The sequence below is a fragment of the Sparus aurata genome, chromosome 13, assembly GCF_900880675.1.
Source record: "Sparus aurata chromosome 13, fSpaAur1.1, whole genome shotgun sequence".
NCBI lineage: Eukaryota > Metazoa > Chordata > Actinopteri > Spariformes > Sparidae > Sparus > Sparus aurata.
This window is the reverse complement of record NC_044199.1, coordinates 11165809-11185405: the sequence shown is the minus strand read 5'-3', so window position 1 is coordinate 11185405 and position 19597 is coordinate 11165809. Positions and strand designations below refer to the sequence as shown.

The 19597-nt window shown below is 40.9% G+C and overlaps 1 protein-coding gene and 13 non-coding genes across 17 annotated transcripts in view; 1 reads left to right on the top strand and 13 right to left on the bottom strand.

Moving 5' to 3' along the window:
* Positions 1–19597, top strand: part of cfap54 (cilia and flagella associated 54) — a 74610-nt gene that overhangs the window by 41214 nt on the left and 13799 nt on the right. The window lies entirely within an intron of this gene.
* trnah-gug (transfer RNA histidin (anticodon GUG)) lies at positions 11408–11479 on the bottom strand. The gene has a single exon. It is a non-coding gene; the product is annotated as a tRNA-His (tRNA).
* On the bottom strand, positions 11845–11917 carry trnar-acg (transfer RNA arginine (anticodon ACG)). The gene has a single exon. It is a non-coding gene; the product is annotated as a tRNA-Arg (tRNA).
* On the bottom strand, positions 12347–12418 carry trnah-gug (transfer RNA histidin (anticodon GUG)). The gene has a single exon. It is a non-coding gene; the product is annotated as a tRNA-His (tRNA).
* Positions 12782–12854, bottom strand: trnar-acg (transfer RNA arginine (anticodon ACG)). The gene has a single exon. It is a non-coding gene; the product is annotated as a tRNA-Arg (tRNA).
* trnah-gug (transfer RNA histidin (anticodon GUG)) lies at positions 13286–13357 on the bottom strand. The gene has a single exon. It is a non-coding gene; the product is annotated as a tRNA-His (tRNA).
* trnar-acg (transfer RNA arginine (anticodon ACG)) lies at positions 13721–13793 on the bottom strand. Its single transcript has one exon. It is a non-coding gene; the product is annotated as a tRNA-Arg (tRNA).
* Positions 14225–14296, bottom strand: trnah-gug (transfer RNA histidin (anticodon GUG)). The gene has a single exon. It is a non-coding gene; the product is annotated as a tRNA-His (tRNA).
* Positions 14660–14732, bottom strand: trnar-acg (transfer RNA arginine (anticodon ACG)). Its single transcript has one exon. It is a non-coding gene; the product is annotated as a tRNA-Arg (tRNA).
* On the bottom strand, positions 15599–15671 carry trnar-acg (transfer RNA arginine (anticodon ACG)). The gene has a single exon. It is a non-coding gene; the product is annotated as a tRNA-Arg (tRNA).
* On the bottom strand, positions 16104–16175 carry trnah-gug (transfer RNA histidin (anticodon GUG)). The gene has a single exon. It is a non-coding gene; the product is annotated as a tRNA-His (tRNA).
* On the bottom strand, positions 16540–16612 carry trnar-acg (transfer RNA arginine (anticodon ACG)). The gene has a single exon. It is a non-coding gene; the product is annotated as a tRNA-Arg (tRNA).
* On the bottom strand, positions 17043–17114 carry trnah-gug (transfer RNA histidin (anticodon GUG)). The gene has a single exon. It is a non-coding gene; the product is annotated as a tRNA-His (tRNA).
* Positions 17468–17540, bottom strand: trnar-acg (transfer RNA arginine (anticodon ACG)). The gene has a single exon. It is a non-coding gene; the product is annotated as a tRNA-Arg (tRNA).

Genomic DNA, 19597 nt, shown 5'->3' with positions numbered 1-19597 from the left:
GAACAGTGAATTATGTGTATTCATTCATGTTTAGCTCAGTCAGCATCATGTGGGACTCACCCATACTGTGGCCTATGATGGAGAATCTCATCCACTGGAGACCTGTGGGAGTTTTCACAGAAAACATCTGATTAAATCTAGTTTCACTCCCTGCTGTACTTTATAACCAATCTGATTTAACTCCCACTTCCACATTTCGCTGAAAAGGTCCTGCATCCTCTTGAACTCACGCACCGTCAACAATTCTGCGAACATCCGCCACGTACGCGGGAAAAGAGTAGAAAACTCCAGGAGGACGATGGGAGGACAGACCGTGACCTGGCATGTCCACCGCCACGTACCTGCAGTCTGAGAGGAAGCAGAAAAAGAGATTAAATATTCCACAGTGCAGCGAACCTCAGCAGGGTTCAGTCTCGAGTCTCACCCCCTGTCATCATTTCTTTTTAGTAATGCTCCCAGAAATGTTGGCTGGTCCTACCGCTGTGTTCTAGACTGAAACGTGTTAACAAATACTGGATGGATTGTAACTTTGTACAGACATTAAAGCAACATTATGTGACTTCAAATCATGTTGATGAATAAAGTGAACGGCGTCTCTGTCTCAGCTGTCACTTGTTTCTGCACTTTGTAACTTCAGTGAGAGGGTTCGGATCACAGCGTTACATACATGTTAACTTCAGCATACAACTTTTCAAGACATAATGTGGAATGCTGAATGAGTTTTGTTTGTAGTCAGCACCTACATCACGTTACAGAACGGGATTTGTATCTGCGACAGTGGTGTTGCACTCCGAAAACATGTGGGGGCGCCAAACACACAAAATGCAGATTTCTACATAATTTTCCTTAATTCAACCATTTTGTCACTCTTCTAGAGTACTGTAGTACTTCTACAGTAAAAAAACCCTGCTTAGAATCAGTATGCAATGCGGATGTGGGAGGCAGCTTCAGTCTCATCTCCGAGTCACATTTCAATTTCTATTTCCCCTTGATTTTACGTGGAGGTCCCAATGAGATTAAGATCTGTTCACATCACATATGTTGCCAAAGCAGCAGCAATACAACCACAATAAAAATGAAACTTGATAAGAACATGATATAACATAACCAATCCAAAATAGCACGCACACTGAAATGTTGTTCATTACACTCTTCTCCTCTGTAATAGTGTACCTTTGGGTAGAAGGGGAATGAGAGTGTTGAATGTACCACAGTTGTCAGCCCAGCCGTGCAGGCACAGCACAGGACGACCGTGGTCAGGACCCCAGGCTTTACCTCTGATCTGTCCCCAGGGCACCGGGACAGAAATCTCTGAAACTGGACACACAACATGGACCAGCACAATGTCAGAGAGCAGCTCTGGAACAAGGATCTGACAGATGTTTACTGCTCACATACTACCTGTAGAGGACATTGTAGTGCCTGATGATCTTCAGTTGATGTCTCACCAGCAAAAGCAAAATACAAAGTTGTTTCCAAATATCACTGTATAACAACGGAAACAGGCAGACAACCTTTGAACTTTGAAACCTAAGAGCACAGCCTCGTTCTTCTTCTTCTTCTTCTTTGGAGTTATATGGTGGCTGGCGTCCCTGTGTGTTGCTTTACTGCCCCCTACAACATATAACTACAAACTATATATATTGTCCAAATTGATACCATACTCAACACTGTCCATCCATCCTATTCCTATGGGGTCTGAGTCCCGGCTGGAATATATTACTACACTGTGAACTTATGTCTCTTTTGACAATTAATCTGTTAACTAATTATTTTCCATTTCCTTTCTTTTCTAATTCTCTCACTGTCTGGTTAGAATTAGGTAAAAAGAAATACTTAGGTAGATTTAGGTGATATTATTTTGGTTGTAATAGACCCTTTGAAAAATGATTAAACACATGATAGAAAAGATAACTTCTCCCATTTCCATGTCATTCCCATCATTTAAAAAAATTGATTAATATGATCCTGGAGCAACTTTAATGCTACAAAATATAAAACAGAATTTACAGATAACTGCTTTGAATAAGTCAGGGCATTGAGTTTGAAGGTTGATATATTTGGAATTACACCCGCATATTTGTGCTATAAGCCCAAATATGAAGCTAGTGTTAGCTTAGCTTAACATAAAGACTGCAAAAACTGAAAACTGTTAGACTTGCTCAGCACAATACTGCATGACCAAGAAAAAAGTTTTCACATTTTGGGTGTCAGTAAACAAGCCATACCGTGTTAATTAAGGGAACTTTGGAAGTGCTGAAATGATAATTGTGTTACTTATTGACAGCAGGTTAGCTTTATGCCATGTCAGCTTCATATCTAACAAACAGAAAGGCAAATATTACTCTTCTTCTCTAAGTTTTGGCAAGACAAAGAACCAGAAAATTTCCCAAAATGTTGAACCATTTATTCAGAAAAAGAAAAAAACAAACAGAGGATCCAGGCTGTCTTCTGCAGATTACTTTCTCAAACCATAAGTGAAGACAGCAACTAATTCAGCATTTAACAAGATCAGAATAAGACTGGAGACAACCAAAGGATCATTAAATGCTGAGTAAATCTCATGTGGATCTCTGACTGACCTCCAGTTGAATGATGACTCTCGTTCAGAGATCCACTAAATGAACCACAGACTTTTATGTTTTAATATGATGCTGACCAGTGAATTACATGTTACTACACAACTATATGACGGTAGGAGTTCATCTGTTTTACGTCCATTTTGAAATGGCGCATAGCTCCATTACAGACGTGGTACAATACTCCTTCAAGCTAAACAGATTGTGAGACGGGATGTACCTGGATCTGGGTGGCAGACCTCCTCCGCTCCAGGTGGACACCATGAAATTAGACATTTTCCTTCCTCCATGCACTCTAGAGGTTGATGAAGTTTTGATTGAAATTCCCACTCTGCTTCCACCTTGAAATGAGCACTGAAAACCTCCTTGAACTGTACGAATGCATGAAAATCTGTGAATCTGCAGAGCTGTACTTGGTGCGCGTAACAAAAATGTGACCAAGAAAATAAATCCCTTTTTTTTTGTCAAATCCGACTCTGATGTTGGCCTGCTGGCTTGCATTTAAGGTTGAATCTCTTATCCATGTGGAGAAACGTGTCACCCCCAGTTCAGATTTATCAATTAAATTGAAAAATAAAACAAATTAATGTCCCCTCTGTTAAAATAATTCTGCGTTAATTTAGAACTGGAGGAAGGAGATCGGAGTCAGCTCAAGATTCAAACAAAGTTTTAATCTTGTACAAGAGGAGCATTCACAGAGCAACACGCAGGTCTGTTACAAAGTGAAGACTCAATATCTGAAGAGAAAAGCATGGTATATATCCCTCTTTGTGGGTGTGTTTTCACTCAATTAGTTCCTAATTTATGACCTGCACTTAAAGGAATACTCCACAGAGAAGGAAGTGATAAGGAAGAGTTAAGCTTCAGTGGTCACTCAATACCAGACATAGGTATAAAATGTCCTAAAACAAGATCACAGGTTACAGGTCATTTAAACAGTTACATTGAACATTCCTATGTAGGACTTCAGTTTACATCTCTCATTGAAGTACAAAATTTCTATCACATATCCCTCCTGTTTATGCTGATTTCAAGCATAATTATAACAAATTTTGTAGAGTGTGAGAGCGAAAACCCTATCAGGCAGTTCAAAACATTCCAATTAATTATCTTTCTAGATAGGGAAACTCTCTCACGGTCCCGCTGCCCCGGCAACCACACGCAGGTACTCAATTTAATCAGGCACAGAAGTTATATAGAAATAAGCATAAGTTCAAAAGCATTTTGATTACATTGTCACCCCAAAACAAAACATAAACGTCCCCACCAAGCTAGTCAACCCATCGGGCTTGGCTACGGACCTATCCCTACCTAACTAAACTATCCCTTACACGTAAAAAGAATAAATGAAAAGGGGTCACTTTCAATATGTACAAAGGCTGTAAGTATTTTTCTCCTAAGTTGCTCTAGTCTGCCAATTCAGAAAACTACAACTTCAGTTAGATTGTCTGAAGTATCATCTTAATCAGTAGATAAACACATAAACAACAATCATCCCTTAAACTGTGATGTCCTTATCTTTATCAAACAGGTTACCATATAAATCATCATCTGCCATATCAATGTAACATTTTCTTGTGCTGCATTCTCATAGTCCTCCTGGTAGTCATCGGTGGTGGGGACCCTTTCATACAGCATCGCTGTTTTGATCACAGCAGTGTCAATGAGTCTCCGTAACAGTCCTCTCAAACAGGGGATAAAACAACATCCACAAATGGTTAGAATGACAATCATTACAGCTACAGATAACATCATAGCTTTTATAGAACCTGTCCAAACATTCTACATACTCCTCCTTTTTCAGCCAACAACATGTCTAACGCCATCCTATTCTGCCATGCCATTAAACTAGTCTTATCTAACTGTTGATGTATGCCCCCAATTGCTCCCTTAGTGTAATTCAAAATCGTTGTTGATTATAATACACATAATTTATCCAATCCACATTTTTATTAATAGTTACCCACCAAGCCAGGAATGATTCAAACCCTGAACCAACATGATTTCTAGCTTTAAATTTGTCTGGAACACCTCGAAGAACACCAATTGCATCCACATAAACCTTACTATCAAATGATCCCTTTGGTGCTTTTCTCTTGGTAATACGTGAGTTATCTGTCATCGTGTCATATGGTAAAATATATGTTTGCATTAGTAACTGTACCATGGCACAAGTTCCCTTCCAGTCAATTGGTAATTTTGCTCTGAGTGTCTTACCTCCACAGAACCACCAAACATCAGCTCTAGCCATGATTTGATCATTCACTACACCATCACTGACATTGTTCTCGCCCTTACTTACATCAATGATGGTTTTATAGATTATCAACACCCCTACTGACACGGTACCTTTAATTTCCAGTGTATGGAGTAAACCAAGGTGGTTTAATCTGTGGTGACACTGGTGGGAATAAAAGGTTCAAAGTGGTGCAGTTTGTAACACTATCTGAGTTGTATAAATCTAGCATGCAACGAAAACCTTTCGGATCATTATCTGAATTAAGGGGAAAAGGCACTGTGCCTAACCCCGACCTGGCTGCACAGGCTAGACAGCTTGAGGGGGAAAACTTGCTGTTTCGGGCTGTGTAAACATTCATTGTAACCATACATTTGAATCTGTGAATCCCATTTCTAGGGCATACGTTTCCTTTATATTTTTGACATCTATATATTTTACAGGATTAGTTTTCATCAAAATATGTGTGGTTGGTGTAGCCATTACAGATGTTGTCTGATTACTCAAGTTTGGGGACAATTTTATATGAAATATCCCAACTGGGTTTGTTCCACTTACCCATGCTCCCAACACATATGTTCTGTTATCAGTGTGCTTGGGAGTCTTGAGTGTTATTATTACAGGATTGCAGTGGTTTATTTTCCAAGTGTCTGGCATCATCTTGATACTTGTCAATCGTTTTTTTAATTCACGTCTCAGATTGTATCCCCAATCCTGTGTTCCTGTATTGGCAATTACCCAATTCCACTTCTCACATCCACACCCATACCTGTTAACAGTTTTACCCCACACACTCCTATACGCAGTGCATGCAACTGTGGTGACACAGATATATTTCTCTGACCCCAGCCAGTCAGAGTGTTGTCCTGAGCAAGGGAAAATCTGACACGCCAATCTGAGCAATGCAGTTTATCCCTCCAGTACATTGTATTATCACTGCACCTCTCCTAGTGTCCCATCTGGATTGTGTTCCTATAGCTCCTTCCCTCATTTTATCATGTACCTTGCCTTGTGTCTCTAAATTTGAGATAAGGAATGCAATTGTGGTCACACATAAAACAGTTATTACACATAGTTTTAATTCCGGCATGGTGAATGCTTCTACTTATCTGACAGTAGTATTTGTACTCTTTTGCAGTGCGTGAGATGGATCCACGTCTGTCTTTCAGCTATGCAGACTGCTGTAGGTGTAGACAGCAGTAATTGCTAGGGCCCTTCCCAGCATGGGGCTGACCAATTCTTTTGTCTCAGGACTTTGATGAACACCCAATCTCCTGGGTTTATTGGCCCTCCTGTTGGTGCTGGACCTATTGAGGAGAGATACTGTAGACGTAGCACTCTTGTTCTTCACCATTTTGACATTATAGTTTACAATTGTTTCAGTCAATCTAGTATCATCTCCCTTCATATCTATTAGCAGTACCGTGAATGGCCTTCCATATAATATTTCAAATGGGTAAGCTTCTGGGAATTTACCTGGTTTTGGACGTGGTCTACCTTCAGCATTATGTGTAGAACATATCAATCATGAAGCACAAACATTTTTTTTTAGTAGTTTTGAAATCCATATGTAGTAAATATGTTCTCTTATTGTGGATACCATCCCTCCTGTTGAGACATGGATATTCCCATGACTCAATACTGCAGCAAATCTAAATAAACTCTTTGGTAATAGGTTTATCGCCTAAGCTCTTCCAAATTCCTGCTTCTGTCTTTGTGGCTCCTTTAGTTCGCCACATGTTTTTCTCAGTCTCAGGTGAGCTATTTTGCATGTCCCTTAAAATATCATGATCTATATGTGTAGGCATAACCTCGGTGGTATAAATATCATCTACTTTTTCCAAAGAATCAGCCGCTCGTTTTGCTTCTCCGTCTGCTTTTTTGATTCCCTATTGAAATAGAAATCTTTCCTTGAAGTGTGTGCAGCACACTTGCATATTGCAACTTTTCTCGGCAGTTGAATGGCATCCAATAGCTGCAAAATGAGATCTTTATTCTTTCCTATTTTGCACACCTCCATAAGTGCAACAAGTTCTGCTGTTTATGCAGAGAAATGTGACGATAAGGAACTTGACTTAGAAACTTTGTTGGATGTTACTACGACATATCCAATGACATTTGTTCCATCCGGATTCTTCTTACATGAGCCATCTACAAACATCACAATATCAGCAGTATTAAGTGGTACATCGGTGAGATCTGGTCTTGGTAGTACTTCAACACTAGTGTCTCCTACACAATCATGTGCTATTCCATCTGTTTCATTTGGCAACAGAGTTGATGGGTTTAATGTAGTGCATCTCTCCATAGTGAGATGTGGCTGTGACAATAAAAACTATCTTGTTTTGCATTTGAAGAACAAGCATGTGAAAACATAAGTGTCAATGGATGAAATAACGCTATAGAAGCAGAACTCTGCACACTGAGTGCAGCTGCCTGTACTGCCTGCAAACAAGGTGGCATAGCTTTTGTGATGTTATCTAGTTTAGATGAATAATATGCAATAGGTCTCTGTTTTCCACCAAATGGTTGTGTTAGAACACTAGTCATAAAACCATTTCTTGCATCGCATGTCTGAACAAACGGCTTTGTGTAATCAGGGAAAGCTAATACTGAAGAGCTCACTAGAACTATTTTGAGTCAAGTCACAAAGGCATCATCTGTTTCTTGAGTCCATGTTATTTTATCATGAGCCACCACAGGTTGATCATATATAGCAGTTTGGAGCAGTTGTGCTTTTTTCAGCATATTTAGCAATCCACTCTCTGCAAAAATTAGTTATGCCAAAGAAAGACATCATTTATCTTTTGGTAGTAGGTTTTGGTGCTTACTTAATAATACTTGAGCGCTATCTAGCAAACATACTTCTTCTTCCTCATCTTCTGTGTCTTGGTGTGTGTCTGTGTGTGTCAGTGCATGACCTGATTTATTGGATAGTCATGCCGATGAATCATCAACTCGTCTGGGTCTCCCTCCTCCTCCTCTTTCCTGCCAGCCTCCTTGACCTCTGCCCTTTGGAGCTCTACATTCTCAAGCCCAATGTCCAAATTTGCCACAATTGTAGCAGCTCTCATCTTCTCCAACTCTCCCCATCCTCCTCCTCTGCTTCTCCCTCTCCAGCCTCCACAGTTGACATTGCCTCGGAAATACACATCAGTAAATGCATTAGCATAATTTTCATCATCATCATCATCATCCATGACAAATACTTCACTTGCCTTTTTGTTCCACCTTTCTTGGCCTTCTTTTCTTTCAGTACATTCTCTGCATGTACTGCATGGTCGGTCGTAGCTTGTATACCAGCTGTTCCAACACCAACCGGGTGCTTCCTTACAAACTGTGAGATCTCTGGCTTCAATCCATTCAGGAATGCATTTTTTTTTAGCTGCATATTGTACTGACCATTGTCAGCATTATCCTGTTGCATACCGCTGTTTGCTACACTTTCATCAGTCTCTCTAGGTAAATCAATACACCTTCATCTGCATTCTTTACACACTGTGCTATTTTGCAATAATCTGCTCTTCCCTGAAAATGAATTATTATTCTTTGAATCAAAACATCAACTTGGACAGTCCATTGAGCGTCCCCATGTAGCATGGTGACATTGTTGTGGAATGGGTCCCATGTTACCTTAATCAAACACCAATTTTGCTTTACAATGCACCCTAATATACTTTCTACCTCCAGCATTTCTATCAGCGGATACATTTCTTCTTCTTCTATATTAAAATTCACTGACTTCTTTGGCAGAGAGATTATAGGCATGACAGAAGGTTTAAAAAAATTCATACCACTTACCAGTCCTTGTTTTTTTTGGACTTCCTATGGCTCTTTCTGTCGGTACAGGAGCGGAGAGAGTAGGTGCAGAGAGAGAAGGAGGGTGAGGGTGTGGAGCGGAGGAGGCCTGTTCAGGAGGCTGCAGTAGTTGAGGGTCGACGTACGTGGAGGATCAGGATGGGGACCCAGAGGCACATAATCATCATTCTCCTGTTTATCTCGGTTGGAGTACAAAACAGGATAAAGTTTATTACTTCCTGAATCTTTTTCCTTTTTCTCTTTTTCTTCCTGTCTTTTCCTTTCTTCAACCTCTCTTCTCAATTTCTACTTTACGTTGTCTCACTTCCTTTTCTTTCTGCTTCTGCATTCCTCTCTTTCTTGCTTCTGCCTAATCCAACCATGCCTTTGCCTGTATATAACCTTCTTTCTTTCTCATCTTACTTCCCTTTGACTTTGCCTCTTCTTTTCTACCAATTCTTTGCATTCTTCTGCCTGCAACTTTCCTCCAAACCCCTACTTCTTTTTTACATGATCCTGTGCCTCCACAAAACTCTAGACAAGTTTAAGAGCAGCTTAATGTATAATATTTTCAAATGTGTATTGTACTGTTTTTTTTTATATCAATATTTGCCCTTAACTCTTGTTTTTTATTTTTATATTCTTATTATACTGTACCGCTGCTACGATTACCTAATTTCCCCTCGGGATCTATACAGTTATCTATCAATCGGTCTAACAATCTGTCTATCTATCTATCGATCGATCTATTTTACATCTCCTTTATATTGAACCTCGTCAGGTTCACAACAACATTTATAACAACTACTACAATTTCCCATTTTGATCCTTTCTTTTTATTTATCTCAATTTTATTCGTATTTCTATTTGAGCGCTCTTCTTTTTCTTTTTTTTTTACATTTTATTTTATTTTACCGGTTTTTCCATTTCTTTTCCTTATGAGTCCCTGACTCTTTCCTATGGGTCCCTGACCCGACGTCCTTTTGGTTTCTCAGCCCTGAGGGATTAGTTTAAGCCTTGTCCTTCCAAAGACAGATATTTTAGGGTTCCTGCCCTAAATCTAAGAGAGACCTGCTCCCCCAAGTCCCTGACTTGCTTTTTTCTTTATTTCCTTTAGGTCCCTGACCTATTCTAAGAGATCCCTGATCTCCCAAGTCCCTGACTTGCTTTACTTATTAGTAATGGTTATTTCTTACCCTTTTGATGATTTGAGTCCCTCACTCAATGTTTGCCTGGCTGGTCCGTCCCCCTCTTTGGTTAGACCCGTCACTGTCCCTCTCTCCAGGCGACCTGGCCTCCCTGGCCAAACGAAGCTTTAAGAGCCCCGCGGTGGAGGACTTTTCAGGAGTTTTTACCTCCGCCTTGCAAGGTCTTCAGGTCCGCTGATGTGGAGAGAGCGACAGATATTGGGGTCCCTGTTCAGGCGCCAAATGTTTTGTTAAAATAATTCTGCGTTAATTTAGAACTGGAGGAAGGAGATCGGAGTCAGCTCAAGATTCAAACAAAGTTTTAATCTTGTACAAGAGGAGCATTCACAGAGCAACACGCAGGTCTGTTACAAAGTGAAGACTCAATATCTGAAGAGAAAAGCATGGTATATATCCCTCTTTGTGGGTGTGTTTTCACTCAATTAGTTCCTAATTTATGACCTGCACTTAAAGGAATACTCCACAGAGAAGGAAGTGATAAGGAAGAGTTAAGCTTCAGTGGTCACTCAATACCAGACATAGGTAATAAAATGCCTAAAACAAGATCACAGGTTACAGGTCATTTGAACAGTTACATTGAACATTCCTATGTAGGACTTCAGTTTACATCTCTCTTTGAAGTACAAAATTCTATCACACCCTCCAACCAGCTCTTTTAATAGGGATTATATGTTGGCAACATAACAGCAGAGTACTAACCACTATACGATCACGGCCTCTTTCTCTGCCAGCATCCTCTTGTTTTACTGTGTCCCTGCTGTGAAATGGTATGTTTTGAATTTTGAAATATCTTAACTGATGTGTCAGAGAAGACAATGAAGGTCATCAGAGGGCTCATTGAGTGCCGCTCTGCATATTCCTTCAGCTTGAAATGTAGCTTTTCAAAGGTAATTATGGAGTAATAGGATTCCTTGCTGGCTGTCACCGATGGATTTGGACGGCCTTCTACTAGTTGTTGAATTGCCAATTTGGTATTATTTGGTGTTTTTCAGTTGTAAAGGTCCTTCGTTGCACAGTATGTAGAGTGGCAGCATTGACACGAGGACCAAGTGCTTCACGCTAAAGGGTACCAAAGGGTACATCTAGCTAGCCAGGAGTCGAACCTATAATCTTCTGATCCGTAGTCAGACGCGTTATCCATTGCGCCACTAGCCCTACGATCACCCGTTACTATCGCCTCGAAAATCAGGAAACTCCATTCACGGTATTCTGACATTTGACCTTAGTCAAATCAATTTCTTCATAGGTTACTTCATCATTGTCTTTGCACCTTCTTTCTCATGCCTTACTCTATCGCAGGTAGACATTTGGTTACATTTCACTGCAGCAATGTGGAAAAATTCACCACAAAATCACCTCCAAAATGAATGAACTCTACTTTCAGTATACTGACCTGTGACCTTATTTCAAAAGAATTCCTTCATAGGTTAGTTGATTGTGTTTACGGTCTTCTCCTGATGCCTTACTCTATCAAGCGATTAGAATATGCAGTTTTGCCAGAGTAAATTTATGGAGAGCCGTCAAGTTACAAAATGTCCACCTTAAAGCGCAGGCAAAGACACCAGGGAGGTTTCTCTTGCACGTGCTGCCGTGACCCGGATTCAAACCGGGGTTGCTGCGGCCACAACGCAGAGTACTAACCACTATACGATCACGGCCTCTTTCTCTGCCAGCATCCCTCTTGTTTTACTGTGTCCCTGCTGTGAAATGGTATGTTTTTGAATTTTGAATATCTTAACTGATGTGTCAGAGAAGACAATGAAGGTCATCAGAGGGCTCATTGAGTGCCGCTCTGCATATTCTTCAGCTTGAAATGTAGCTTTTCAAAGGTAATTATGGAGTAATAGGATTCCTTGCTGGCTGTCACCGATGGATTTGGACGCCTTCTACTAGTTGTTGAATTGCCAATTTGGTATTATTTGGTGTTTTTCAGTTGTAAAGGTCCTTCGTTGCACAGTATGTAGAGTGGCAGCATTGACACGAGGACCAAGTGCTTCACGCTAAAGGGTACCAAAGGGTACATCGAGCTAGCCAGGAGTCGAACCTAGAATCTTCTGATCCGTAGTCAGACGCGTTATCCATTGCCCCACTAGCCCTACGTTCACCCGTTACTATCGCCTCGAAAATCAGGAAACTCCATTCACGGTATTCTGACATTTGACCTTATGTCAAATCAATTTCTTCATAGGTTACTTCATCATTGTCTTTGCACCTTCTTTCTCATGCCTTACTCTATCGCAGGTAGACATTTGGTTACATTTCACTGCAGCAATGTGGAAAAATTCACCACAAAATCACCTCCAAATGAATGAACTCTACTTTCAGTATACTGACCTGTGACCTTATTTCAAAAGAATTCCTTCATAGGTTAGTTGATTGTGTTACATCTTCTTCCTGATGCCTTACTCTATCAAGCGATTAGAATATGCAGTTTTGCAGAGTAAATTTATGGAGAGCCGTCAAGTTACAAAATGTCTACCTTAAAGTGCAGGCAAAGACACCAGGGAGGTTTCTCTTGCACGTGCTGCCGTGACCCGGATTCAAACCGGGGTTGCTGCGGCCACAACGCAGAGTACTAACCACTATACGATCACGGCCTCTTTCTCTGCCAGCATCCTCTTGTTTTACTGTGTCCCTGCTGTGAAATGGTATGTTTTGAATTTTGAATATCTTAACTGATGTGTCAGAGAAGTCAATGAAGGTCATCAGAGGGCTCATTGAGTGCCGCTCTGCATATTCTTCAGCTTGAAATGTAGCTTTTCAAAGGTAATTATGGAGTAATAGGATTCCTTGCTGGCTGTCACCGATGGATTTGGACGCCTTCTACTAGTTGTTGAATTGCCAATTTGGTATTATTTGGTGTTTTTCAGTTGTAAAGGTCCTTCATTGCACAGTATGTAGAGTTGCAGCATTGACACAAGGACCAAGTGCTTCAAGCTAAAGGGTACCAAAGGGTACATCGAGCTAGCCAGGAGTCGAACCTAGAATCTTCTGATCCGTAGTCAGACGCGTTATCCATTGCGCCACTAGCCCTACGTTCACCCCTTACTATCGCCTCGAAAATCAGGAAACTCCATTCACGGTATTCTGACATTTGACCTTATGTCAAATCAATTTCTTCATAGGTTACTTCATCATTGTCTTTGCACCTTCTTTCTCATGCCTTACTCTATGGCAGGTAGACATTTGGTTACATTTCACTGCAGCAATGTGGAAAAATTCACCACAAAATCACCTCCAAAATGAATGAACTCTACTTTCAGTATACTGACCTGTGACCTTATTTCAAAAGAATTCCTTCATAGGTTAGTTGATTGTGTTTACATCTTCTTCCTGATGCCTTACTCTATCAAGCGATTAGAATATGCAGTTTTGCAGAGTAAATTTATGGAGAGCCGTCAAGTTACAAAATGTCCACCTTAAAGCTCAGGCAAAGACACCAGGGAGGTTTCTCTTGCACGTGCTGCCGTGACCCGGATTCGAACCGGGGTTGCTGCGGCCACAACGCAGAGTACTAACCACTATACGATCACGGCCTCTTTCTCGGCCAGCATCCTCTTGTTTTACTGTGTCCCTGCTGTGAAATGGTATGTTTTGAATTTTGAATATCTTAACTGATGTGTCAGAGAAGACAATGAAGGTCATCAGAGGGACTCATTGAGTTCCGCTCTGCATATTCTTCAGCTTGAAATGTAGCTTTTCAAAGGTAATTATGGAGTAATAGGATTCCTTGCTGGCTGTCACCGATGGATTTGGACGCCTTCTACTAGTTGTTGAATTGCCAATTTGGTATTATTTGGTGTTTTTCAGTTGTAAAGGTCCTTCGTTGCACAGTATGTAGAGTGGCAGCATTGACACGAGGACCAAGTGCTTCACGCTAAAGGTACCAAAGGGTACATCGAGCTAGCCAGGAGTCGAACCTAGAATCTTCTGATCCGTAGTCAGACGCGTTATCCATTGCGCCACTAGCCCTACGTTCACCCGTTACTATCGCCTCGAAAATCAGGAAACTCCATTCACGGTATTCTGACATTTGACCTTATGTCAAATCAATTTCTTCATAGGTTACTTCATCATTGTCTTTGCACCTTCTTTCTCATGCCTTACTCTATTGCAGGTAGACATTTGGTTACATTTCACTGCAGCAATGTGGAAAAATTCACCACAAAATCACCTCCAAAATGAATGAACTCTACTTTCAGTATACTGACCTGTGACCTTATTTCAAAAGAATTCCTTCATAGGTTAGTTGATTGTGTTTACATCTTCTTCATGATGCCTTACTCTATCAAGCGATTAGAATATGCAGTTTTGCAGAGTAAATTTATGGAGAGCCGTCAAGTTACAAAATGTCCACCTTAAAGCGCAGGCAAAGACACCAGGGAGGTTTCTCTTGCACGTGCTGCCGTGACCCGGATTCGAACCGGGGTTGCTGCGGCCACAACGCAGAGTACTAACCACTATACGATCACGGCCTCTTTCTCTGCCAGCATCCTCTTGTTTTACTGTGTCCCTGCTGTGAAATGGTATGTTTTGAATTTTGAATATCTTAACTGATGTGTCAGAGAAGACAATGAAGGTCATCAGAGGGCTCATTGAGTGCCGCTCTGCATATTCTTCAGCTTGAAATGTAGCTTTTCAAAGGTAATTATGGAGTAATAGGATTCCTTGCTGGCTGTCACCGATGGATTTGGACGGCTTCTACTAGTTGTTGAATTGCCAATTTGGTATTATTTGGTGTTTTTCAGTTGTAAAGGTCCTTCGTTGCACAGTATGTAGAGTGGCAGCATTGACACGAGGACCAAGTGCTTCACGCTAAAGGGTACCAAAGGGTACATCGAGCCAGCCAGGAGTCGAACCTAGAATCTTCTGATCCGTAGTCAGACGCGTTATCCATTGCTCCACTAGCCCTACGTTCACCCGTTACTATCGCCTCGAAAAGTCAGTAAACTCCATTCACGGTATTCTGACATTTGACCTTATGTCAAATCAATTTCTTCATAGGTTACTTCATCATTGTCTTTGCACCTTCTTTCTCATGCCTTACTCTATTGCAGGTAGACATTTGGTTACATTTCACTGCAGCAATGTGGAAAAATTCACCACAAAATCACCTCCAAAATGAATGAACTCTACTTTCAGTATACTGACCTGTGACCTTATTTCAAAAGAATTCCTTCATAGGTTAGTTGATTGTGTTTACATCTTCTTCATGATGCCTTCTCTATCAAGCGATTAGAATATGCAGTTTTGCAGAGTAAATTTATGGAGAGCCGTCAAGTTACAAAATGTCCACCTTAAAGCGCAGGCAAAGACACCAGGGAGGTTTCTCTTGCACGTGCTGCCGTGAACCGGATTCGAACCGGGGTTGCTGCGGCCACAACTCAGAGTACTAACCACTATACGATCACGGCCTCTTTCTCTGCCAGCATCCTCTTGTTTTACTGTGTCCCTGCTGTGAAATGGTATGTTTTGAATTTTGAATATCTTAACTGATGTGTCAGAGAAGACAATGAAGGTCATCAGAGGGCTCATTGAGTGCCGCTCTGCATATTCTTCAGCTTGAAATGTAGCTTTTCAAAGGTAATTATGGAGTAATAGGATTCCTTGCTGGCTGTCACCGATGGATTTGGACGGCTTCTACTAGTTGTTGAATTGCCAATTTGGTATTATTTGGTGTTTTTCAGTTGTAAAGGTCCTTCGTTGCACAGTATGTAGAGTGGCAGCATTGACACGAGGACCAAGTGCTTCACGCTAAAGGGTACCAAAGGGTACATCGAGCCAGCCAGGAGTCGAACCTAGAATCTTCTGATCCGTAGTCAGACGCGTTATCCATTGCGCCACTAGCCCTACGTTCACCCGTTACTATCGCCTCGAAAAGTCAGTAAACTCCATTCACGGTATTCTGACATTTGACCTTATGTCAAATCAATTTCTTCATAGGTTACTTCATCATTGTCTTTGCACCTTCTTTCTCATGCCTTACTCTATTGCAGGTAGACATTTGGTTACATTTCACTGCAGCAATGTGGAAAAATTCACCACAAAATCACCTCCAAAATGAATGAACTCTACTTTCAGTATACTGACCTGTGACCTTATTTCAAAAGAATTCCTTCATAGGTTAGTTGATTGTGTTTACATCTTCTTCATGATGCCTTTCTCTATCAAGCGATTAGAATATGCAGTTTTGCAGAGTAAATTTATGGAGAGCCGTCAAGTTACAAAATGTCCACCTTAAAGCGCAGGCAAAGACACCAGGGAGGTTTCTCTTGCACGTGCTGCCGTGACCCGGATTCGAACCGGGGTTGCTGCGGCCACAACGCAGAGTACTAACCACTATACGATCACGGCCTCTTTCTCTGCCAGCATCCTCTTGTTTTACTGTGTCCCTGCTGTGAAATGGTATGTTTTGAATTTTGAATATCTTAACTGATGTGTCAGAGAAGACAATGAAGGTCATCAGAGGGCTCATTGAGTGCCGCTCTGCATATTCTTCAGCTTGAAATGTAGCTTTTCAAAGGTAATTATGGAGTAATAGGATTCCTTGCTGGCTGTCACCGATGGATTTGGACGGACTTCTACTAGTTGTTGAATTGCCAATTTGGTATTATTTGGTGTTTTTCAGTTGTAAAGGTCCTTCGTTGCACAGTATGTAGAGTGGCAGCATTGACACGAGGACCAAGTGCTTCACGCTAAAGGGTACCAAAGGGTACATCGAGCCAGCCAGGAGTCGAACCTAGAATCTTCTGATCCGTAGTCAGACGCGTTATCCATTGCGCCACTAGCCCTCGATCACCTGTTACTATCGCCTCGGAAATGAGGAAACTCCATTCACGGTATTCTGACATTTGACCTTATGTCAAATCAATTTCTTCATAGGTTACTTCATCATTGTCTTTGCACCTTCTTTCTCATGCCTTACTCTATCGCAGGTAGACATTTGGTTACATTTCACTGCAGCAATGTGGAAAAATTCACCACAAAATCACCTCCAAAATGAATGAACTCTACTTTCAGTATACTGACCTGTGACCTTATTTCAAAAGAATTCCTTCATAGGTTAGTTGATTGTGTTTACGTCTTCTTCCTGATGCCTTACTCTATCAAGCGATTAGAATATGCAGTTTTGCAGAGTAAATTTATGGAGAGCCGTCAAGTTACAAAATGTCCACCTTAAAGCGCAGGCAAAGACACCAGGGAGGTTTCTCTTGCACGTGCTGCCGTGACCCGGATTCAAACCGGGGTTGCTGCGGCCACAACGCAGAGTACTAACCACTATACGATCACGGCCTCTTTCTCTGCCAGCATCCTCTTGTTTTACTGTGTCCCTGCTGTGAAATGGTATGTTTTGAATTTTGAATATCTTAACTGATGTGTCAGAGAAGACAATGAAGGTCATCAGAGGGCTCATTGAGTGCCGCTCTGCATATTCTTCAGCTTGAAATGTAGCTTTTCAAAGGTAATTATGGAGTAATAGGATTCCTTGCTGGCTGTCACCGATGGATTTGGACGCCTTCTACTAGTTGTTGAATTGCCAATTTGGTATTATTTGGTGTTTTTCAGTTGTAAAGGTCCTTCGTTGCACAGTATGTAGAGTGGCAGCATTGACACGAGGACCAAGTGCTTCACGCTAAAGGGTATGTCGAGCTAGCCAGGAGTCGAACCTAGAATCTTCTGATCCGTAGTCAGACGCGTTATCCATTGCGCCACTAGCCCTACGTTCTCCCGTTACTATCGCCTCGAAAATCAGGAAATTCCATTCACGGTATTCTGACATTTGACCTTATGTCAAATCAATTTCTTCATAGGTTACTTCATCATTGTCTTTGCACCTTCTTTCTCATGCCTTACTCTATCGCAGGTAGACATTTGGTTACATTTCACTGCAGCAATGTGGAAAAATTCACCACAAAATCACCTCCAAAATGAATGAACTCTACTTTCAGTATACTGACCTGTGACCTTATTTCAAAAGAATTCCTTCATAGGTTAGTTGATTGTGTTTACATCTTCTTCATGATGCCTTACTCTATCAAGCGATTAGAATATGCAGTTTTGCAGAGTAAATTTATGGAGAGCCGTCAAGTTACAAAATGTCCACCTTAAAGCGCAGGTAAAGACACCAGGGAGGTTTCTCTTTGTTAAAATAATTCTGCGTTAATTTAGAACTGGAGGAAGGAGATCGGAGTCAGCTCAAGATTCAAACAAAGTTTTAATCTTGTACAAGAGGAGCATTCACAGAGCAACACGCAGGTCTGTTACAAAGTGAAGACTCAATATCTGAAGAGAAAAGCATGGTATATATCCCTCTTTGTGGGTGTGTTTTCACTCAATTAGTTCCTAATTTATGACCTGCACTTAAAGGAATACTCCACAGAGAAGGAAGTGATAAGGAAGAGTTAAGCTTCAGTGGTCACTCAATACCAGACATAGGTAATAAAATGTCCTAAAACAAGATCACAGGTTACCGGTCATTTTAAACAGTTACATTGAACATTCCTATGTAGGACTTCAGTTTACATCTCTCATTGAAGTACAAAATTTCTATCACATATCCCTCCTGTTTATGCTGATTTCAAGCATAATTATAACAAATTTTGTAGAGTGTGAGAGCGAAAACCCTATCAGGCAGTTCAAAACATTCCAATTATCTTTCTAGATAGGGAAACTCTCTCACGGTCCCGCTGCCCCGGCAACCACACGCAGGTACTCAATTTAATCAGGCACAGAAGTTATATAGAAATAAGCATAAGTTCAAAAGCATTTTGATTACATTGTCACCCCAAAACAAAACATAAACGTCCCCACCAAGCTAGTCAACCCATCGGGCTTGGCTACGGACCTATCCCTACCTAACTAAACTATCCCTTACACGTAAAAAGAATAAATGAAAAGGGGTCACTTTCAATATGTACAAAGGCTGTAAGTATTTTTCTCCTAAGTTGCTCTAGTCTGCCAATTCAGAAAACTACAACTTCAGTTAGATTGTCTGAAGTATCATCTTAATCAGTAGATAAACACATAAACAACAATCATCCCTTAAACTGTGATGTCCTTATCTTTATCAAACAGGTTACCATATAAATCATCATCTGCCATATCAATGTAACATTTTCTTGTGCTGCATTCTCATAGTCCTCCTGGTAGTCATCAGTGGTGGGGACCCTTTCATACAGCATCGCTGTTTTGATCACAGCAGTGTCAATGAGTCTCCGTAACAGTCCTCTCAAACAGGGGATAAAACAACATCCACAAATGGTTAGAATGACAATCATTACAGCTACAGATAACATCATAGCTTTTATAGAACCTGTCCAAACATTCTACATACTCCTCCTTTTTCAGCCAACAACATGTCTAACACCATCCTATTCTGCCATGCCATTAAACTAGTCTTATCTAACTGTTGATGTATGCCCCCAATTGCTCCCTTAGTGTAATTCAGAAATCGTTTTTGATTATAATACACATAATTTATCCAATCCACATTTTTATTAATAGTTACCCACCAAGCCAGGAATGATTCAAACCCTGAACCAACATGATTTCTAGCTTTAAATTTGTCTGGAACACCTCGAAGAACACCAATTGCATCCACATAAACCTTACTATCAAATGATCCCTTTGGTGCTTTTCTCTTGGTAATACGTGAGTTATCTGTCATCGTGTCATATGGTAAAATATATGTTTGCATTAGTAACTGTACCATGGCACAAGTTCCCTTCCAGTCAATTGGTAATTTTGCTCTGAGTGTCTTACCTCCACAGAACCAC